The sequence below is a fragment of the Vipera berus genome (genome assembly GCF_964194415.1).
Source record: "Vipera berus genome assembly, chromosome: Z".
NCBI lineage: Eukaryota > Metazoa > Chordata > Lepidosauria > Squamata > Viperidae > Vipera > Vipera berus.
In genome coordinates, this window is record NC_138205.1 from 18,929,992 (window position 1) to 18,937,751 (window position 7,760).

The 7,760-nt window shown below is 45.8% G+C and overlaps 1 long non-coding RNA gene across 1 annotated transcript; it reads right to left on the reverse strand.

Annotated features, from left to right (window-relative positions):
* Positions 1-2,309: 2,309 nt before the first annotated feature.
* LOC308676960 lies at positions 2,310-5,384 on the reverse strand. Its single transcript, XR_014028390.1, has 2 exons — positions 5,094-5,384; positions 2,310-4,064 (listed from the first exon to the last, which is right to left on the reverse strand). It is a non-coding gene; the product is annotated as an uncharacterized lncRNA (long non-coding RNA).
* Between the last annotated feature and the right edge of the window lie 2,376 nt (positions 5,385-7,760).

Below are 7,760 nucleotides of genomic sequence, written 5' to 3' on the forward strand. Positions count from 1 at the left end.
GGAGATGAAGCATCGGAGACGGGGTCTAGAGAGCTGTTGGAGATCCAGCCGGTCTGAATCTGATCGATTGTGACTAAGATCCTTTATAAGGTCTTATCTCGCGGCGATGAGGACGGCGAAGTCTAATTACTTCGCTGCCCTCATCGCGTCCACAGATAATTGCCCAGCCGCCCTGTTTAGGGTGACTCGCTCCCTCCTTAATCAGGAGGCGAGAGAGGAGCCCTTACAGGGGCGGGCCGAGGAGTTTAGTCATCATCTGGCAGACAAAATTGCTCAGATTCGGGCCGGTTTGGACTCTGACTGGGCAGTCTGCCGTGGAGGAAGCGAGCGGTCTTGAGAGTGTTATCTGGACTGAGTTCGATCCTGTGACCCCTGATGAGGTGAATAAATGAGGAGGCTGAGCTCTACCACCTGTTTATTGGACCCATGCCCCTCCTGGCTGGTTTATTCAGCTCGGGAGGAGACACGAGGCTGGTTCCAGGCAGTAATATCTGCTTCTTTGAGGGAGGGTGTTTTCCCTGTCGCCTTGAAGGAGGCGGTGGTGAGACCCCTTCTCAAGAAGACTGCCCTGGATCCAGCGATTTTGAATAACTATCGTCCAGTCTCCAACCTTCGCTTTTTGGTGAAGGTTGTTGAGAGTGTGGTGGTGCATCAGCTCCCTCTGTTCCTGGAGGAAACCGATTATCTTGACCCGTACCAATCGGGCTTCAGGCCCGGGTACAGCACAGAGATGGCATTGGTTGCACTGGTGAATGATCTCTGGCGGGCTCGGGACAGGGGTTGTTCCTCTGTCCTAGTCCTATTAGACCTCTCAGCAGCTTTTGATACCATCGACCATGGTATCTTACTGCGACGTCTCAGGGGACTGGGAGTGGGGGGCACTGTTCTACAGTGGTTCTCCTTCTACCTCCTGGGATGTTCGCAGTCGGTGTTGATGGGAGGGCAGAGATCCGCCCCGAGGCCTCTCGTTTGTGGAGTTCCTCAGGGGTCGGTCCTCTCTCCCCTCCTGTTCAACATCTATATGAAGCCGCTGGGTGAGATCATTCATGGTTTCGGGGTGGGCTATCATCAGTACGCTGATGATACCGTGTTTTTTCTTTCCACTCTGAACCAACCCAGTGATGCCCTCGTCGTGATGTCCCGTTGCCTGGAGGCGGTTTGGGTTTGGATGGGGAGAAACAGACTTCGACTCAATCCTGCCAAGACTGAGTGGCTGTGCATACCAGCATCTTGGGTGAACCATTTTTGTCCATCGTTAACGATGGGGGGTGAGGTGTTACCCCCCGCTGATAGGGATAGTAACTTGGGTGTCCTCCTGGATTCATGGCTCAGTTTGGAAGATCATATAGGAGCCGTGACCAGGGGGGCTTTTGCCCAGGTTCGCCTGGTGTGCCAGTTGTGACCCTATTTGGACCGAGATGCCCTATGCACAGTCACTCATGCGCTCGTGACCTCCCGGTTAGACTACATGGGGCTGCCCTTGAGGACCACTTGGAGGCTTCAGCTGGTGCAGAATGCAGCTGCACAAGTAGTAATGGGAATTTCCTGATACTCTCATGTAACACCTCTTCTGCATTGGCTTCCAGTTCCCCTCCAGGTGAGATTCAAGGTGCTGGTGATGACCTATAAAGCCCTAAATGGCATGGGTCCAGATTATCTCAGGGAGCACCTGCTGCCAGCATCAGCCTCCCATCGTCCTGTGCGCTCCCACAGGGAGGGCCTCCTTAGGGTTCTGCCAGTTAGGGAATGCCGGTGGGTGATTCCAAGGAAGAGGGCATTCTCTGTGGGCGCGCCTGCCCTATGGAATGAACTGCCGGTGAAACTTCGGACTGCCCCGGACCTTCGCTTGTTTCGCCGGGACCTGAAAACTTGGTTATTTGATCTTTCTGGCCTGGACTGAGGGGGTTTTAATTTAACTTTAAATTTTAAATTTTAATTTGTTTTAATCGTGGGCTAGTCTTAATTTAATTCTATTTTAATTGTATTTATTCGTATTGTTTAATTCGCCCTGTAAACCACCCTGAGTCCTTCGGGAATAGGGCGGTATATAAAATAAATAAATAAATGTAAATCCACCAGCGTAAATTACTGAAGCAATATAAATATCCTGTGACTAATTCACTAACATGGAAATTTGGGGACTTCTGGAGCTTCTCCATTCTCAGAAATGGGGTAATGTCCACATTCATATTCGTTTCTATATTTATACTATTGGTGTTTTCTGTGATCTTGTTGAGTTTTATCTTTGGCGACCTTGAAGAGTTGATGAAATGTGGCTGACTATAATTTAATAAAGACACAACACGCTACATAGTGAGTCCTTTATCATGATCCTGAGGAGGCCAGTACCTTAATACAAAATGCAAATCTCATTTCTCTTGTCCAGGCCAGATTTCCAAGCCTCCCGTTCGGTGAGATCTCATCCCAGGGTCATTCTGAAAAATGTCCACATCGTCTAAAACAGAGGTGGGGAATTATGGCCCCTTTATGACTTGTGGACTTCAACATCCAGAATTCCTAAGTCAGCTGTGCTGGCTCAGGAATTCTGGGAATTGAAGTCCACAGGCCATAAAAGGGCCATAGTTCCCCACCCATGATCTAAAAGAAGAGACTTTACTTGCCTGCAGCATCCTCTGTGACAAGAAAAAAATTCCAATTAGAGAAGCAGCAATATTTCCCATTAAAACTATTTTATTTGGGCTGGGAGTAGGACATTTCTCAACTTTCAGGGCCTTGCCTCCATCTGTCTAAATGCAGTTTTGGCCAATATGTCCTTTCATCCATTATTTAATTCCAAAACTGAAAAGCTTTAATCCAGCTATCCTATTTAACCCTATTTCATGGTCTCCAACCTCATTTCTGTCTGTGGACATCATTCTACTTCCTGCTAACAACGCCTTACCTTATTTTAATGTTCCCCTGCTCCTAGCCTCAATCATGAGCTACAGTTGTGTTGTCAGAAAGACACAAAGAAGGGTGTTTATTAAACCACTTACAGTATATTATCCATATGCCAGGTGTCAGGTTATAATCAATCTGAGTGGTCTTGGATCCAAAAGGACATGAGATAAGGCTGTCTGCTTAATCAGATACATTTGTGACAGCACAATTTCTAAATTTTTCTTCAAAAAAATCACTAGCACAGTCACTTAGCAGTAAAAAGGAGGAACTGTTTGCCAACTCCTTTAAACATTTCTTTGCTGTAATTAGGAAATGAGAAGGATCTTTCTCTTTCTCTCCCGAAGGAAGTACCAACCAGTACCGAAATGAGATCTTTTGTGGACAGTGATTCAAAATCAAATGTACCAATAAGCTCTGTTTACTGCAAACATGAGAAAAGAGAAAAAATATGGACAACTGCAAAAAACAAAATGCAAATGGGCAAAGTGAACGTCAGTGTTTATGCTTCTTTCTGCTGCTGATATAACACAATATGCCAGTGTTTCTCAACCTTGTTAACTGGAAGAAGTGTGGATTTCAGCTCTCAGAATTCCCCAGCCAGCATGGGGAATCTCATAAGGTTGAGAAACACTCAAATACTACACCAAGGGCCTATCACTTTAAGGCAGGAGGAAGTGTTGACATCTCCCTTGTTATTGCATTCAAATTTCAGCCCGTTTACTTCTGACTTTGTCAGACTGAGTTGTCATCCATGTCTTCCTGAACTTACGTTTTCAAGATGGAAACTATTATTACTTTGACATGCAAATCCATTTTGTTAGTTTATGCTTCAGTAGGTAGAAGAATTTAGCTCATACTGTCTGGGCTGGATTGGCTGGGTATCCCTAATGTCTCTCTGCCACTAAGCTCCACAATAAGCATTCACCAAAAGTGTGAGATAAATTCTTTGTTGTTGTTGTTAGTTGCGAAGTCATGTCCAACCCATCGCGACCCCATGGACAACGTTCCTCCAGGCCTTCCTGTCCTCTACCATCTGCTGGAGTCCATTTAAGCTCACGCCTACTGCTTCAGTGACTCCATCCAGCCACCTCATTCTCTGTCGTCCCCTTCTTCTCTTGCCCTCAACCTTTCCCAGCATTAGGCACTTCTCCAGTGAATCCTTCCTTCTCATTAGGTGGCCAAGGATGTATAAATAAAAATGCAAAGAGAATGCAACAAAGCAAAACATAAATACATGATAAAAAGGTTGCCAGCCAAAAGACTGAGTACATTTCGTAAGAAATTACATCAGAAGGAAGTTGCATTTTTAAAGCTTGCAACCAGGAACATTTATCCAGCGCATCCACAGACAACTTCTTTAAAATAGCTGGTTCCTAAGCAAGATTAACATCAGTATTCCCAGGTAAGATGCATAATACAGCCTCTTTATGTTATAGGATATTATGAACACATTTTTAAAATCTGTAGAAAAAATGCTTGGCATTCATATTAACATAGACCAGGGGTAGGCAACCTCGGCTCTTTTATGACTCGTGGACTTCAACTCCCAGAATTCCTGAGTCAGCTATGAGTTGAAGTCCACAAGTCATAAAAGAGCCGAGGTTGCCTACCCCTGACATAGACTGTAAAACAGACAGTATTTTAGCAATTTGTACATTTTTACTTGAATCCTTATTCAGTTCAAAATATTAATCCTCCTGTGAAACTTACATTGCTTGCACAGGCTAAAAGAAATAATTAAGATGCTAATTAATATAATACTATACAATAAGCATGTTCTTGTTACCTTTTTATCTTCTGAACTAATCGTAGTAATCTGTCTTCCCTCACAATATGCCAGTCTCCCATTTTATGATGGCAGATAGTCATGAGCTTACCAGCTCTTAGAGACCACATAGATTTTCCTCCAGGTGGATCTGTCCTCAACCTGCTTCTTTAGGTCTTCCAATGGTGACAACACCACTGCAAGTGAGACCATGCACCTTACTGCTGGGTGTCCTCTACTCATCCCGTCTACCTTTCCTAGCATGAATGACATCTCCCAGGGAGACAGGTTTTTACAAAATGTGTCGGAAGTAAGACAAGTTGAAGCTGACTTTATGTGGCTGCTAAGAAATGACATTGACTTAGCACAGCAGCACACAATCAGTCAATGCTTGTGAGTTTGCCACCTTCCACTTTTGTTGTTTTACCTTCTTCCGATCCCAGGACAGCATGACTACAAGTCTTCCACCTCTGTGAAACCCAACAGTTCTCTCGCAGGACACATTGTCCATCAGTTGCGCAAGTGAACTGGACAGGGAAATGACGTTCCACCTGTAGAGAAGCCAGCTTCCAGGCACATGAGCGGATGGATCTCAGAAGTACAGGTGGGTCCTCGACTCGCGACCACAATCAAGCCCAAAATTTCTGCTCCTAAGCAAGACGCTTCCACGAATTTTGCCCCACTTCGCCACCTTTCTGGCCACGCTTGCTAAGAGAACCCCTGCAATTGTTAAGTTGTAACACGGTTGTCACGTGAATCTGACTTCCCCATTGATTGCTGCTTGTCAGAAGGCCGCAAAAGGCGATCACAGATGCTGCAACCCTCCTAAATACGAGTGGGTTGCCAAGTGTCTGAATTTTATCATCTAACCCTGGGGATGCTGCAATGGTTGCTAAGTGTGAAAAACGGTCATAGGTTGCTTTTTTCCATTGCCAGTGTTAACTTTGAAAGGCCACTAAGCAAACTGTTGTAAGTAGAGGACTACTTGTACTAGGAAACCCTATTTTATTTCCCTGATGCTAATCTGCGATATGGGGAAATATACCGCTGCATACAGCACTTCTCCGTTTGAGCTGAGAACTCCATCTGTTCACTCTCCAGTCACAAAGATCCCAAGAGGAGGACCAAGACTGCATGCTGTTCTCATAAAAGACCCTAAAGGTAAAGGTAAAGGTTCCCCTGCACGTGCGTGCTAGTCATTTCCGACTCTAGGGGCCGGTGTTCATCTCTGTTTCAAAGCCGAAGAGCCAGCGCATGTCCGAGGACGTCTCCGTGGTCATGTGGCCGGCATGACTAGACGCCAAAGGCGCATGGAATGCTGTTACCTTCCCACCATAGTGGTTCCTATTTTTCTACTTGCATTTTGACGTGCTTTCGAATTGCTAGGTTGGCAGAAGCTGGGACGTGAAACAGGCGCTCACTCTGTTACGTGGCACTCGGGATTCGACCCGCCAAACTGCCGACCTTCTGATCGACAAGCTCAGTGTCCTAACCCACTGAGCCACCCCGTCCCTTTTTGAAACACCCTAAAGCAGGATAATTGCGCTAGATAAAAGTGCACATTACAGGTAAAGTAATATTTTTTTAATTTTTTGTTTTATATCTTTGTTTCATTTTAGGCACAAGTGACATGAGGTATATTCAAAATTCACTTTAGAGAAGGGAAGCTCTCCCGAGTTGAGCTCAACCCCAAGAATGTGGTTTGGTGTAATTTTCATTGGCTTTTTTTTATGTAAAGCGACTAAAATGAATCCAATCAGTATCCTTTAAATGGTGATTAAAAAAAAAAAGTTTAGACAAGCAGCCTATATAATCTTTGGAGCAGGACATAGTCAAAAGATGCAGCAAAATCCTGCCCTGTTCGTTTTGTGGTTCTACAGTGCCACCTAATGGCCATATTAGTTCATGGGAGCAGCACTCCCCAACCTTTTGAGCACCAGGGACCCCCGTTCAGCGGAGAGAGGTTTTTCCATGGACCGGAGTGGGTGGGGTGTCACGTGCTGCCTACATCCTGCAGATGGGGCTTCACTTGTTTGCACAGCCCATTTTTTGGCATGCCACAGACCAGTGCCAGTCCACGGACTGGGGGGTGGGTGGGTTGGGGGACCCCTGCATGGAACCATTTCACTCTAACTGTGATGATTCCCTGAGAGTCTTCTAAGCTAGGGAGGGCAGCCAGGTGTTGTCATCTGCTGAGGCCACCTGATTTAAGTTAACAGTAGCTTTTTCCAGCATTTCATGGAGACGGACAAAAGAATCCGCCAACAAGACTGTTTTAATCAGTTTAGTTTAAGTAGACTATGATGTGAAAAGGCCATTTTTTTTAAAAAAAAATCTGCTATAGTCACAGCAGCGCAGAAGCGTTCTTGGGTCAGTCAAAGCAATGATGCCGCTCTTGGAAAAGCCGTCCTCTTTACTCTGCGGAAGGGACGCGGTGGCTCAGTATGTTAGGATGCTGAGCTTGTCGATCAGATGGTTGGCAGTTTAGCGGGTCAAATCCCGAGTGCCGCATAACAGAGTGAGTGCCTGTTACTCGTCCCAGCTTCTGCCAACCTAGCAGTTCGAAAACACGTAAAAAATGCAAGTAGAAAAATAGGGACCACTCCAGTGGGAAGGTAACAACGTTCCGTGTGCCTTTGGCATCTAGTCATGCCGGCCACATGACCACGGAGACGTCCTCGGACAAATGCTGGCACTTCGGCTTTGAAACGGAGATGAACACTGTCCCCTAGAGTCGGAAACGACTAGCACGCATGTGCGGGGGAACCTTTACCTTTTTCCAGCATTTTATGGAGATGGACAAAGGAATCCGCCAACAAGACTGTTTTAATCAGTTTAGTTTAAGCAGACTCTGATGCGAAAAGGCCATTTTTTTAAAAAAAAAATCTGCTATAGTCACAGCACAGAAGCGTTCTTGGATCAGTCAAAGCAATGATGCCGCTCTTGGACAAGCCGTCCTCTTTACTCTGGGGAGGGAAGATGTAATAGACCTCCAGGCCCGTTACCGCAGTCAGCTCTATTCCCTCGAAAGAAAGGTCGACAAGGCGGCTACATTGTGGATTGAAAAATCGAGACCTTGTGGACATACACCAGT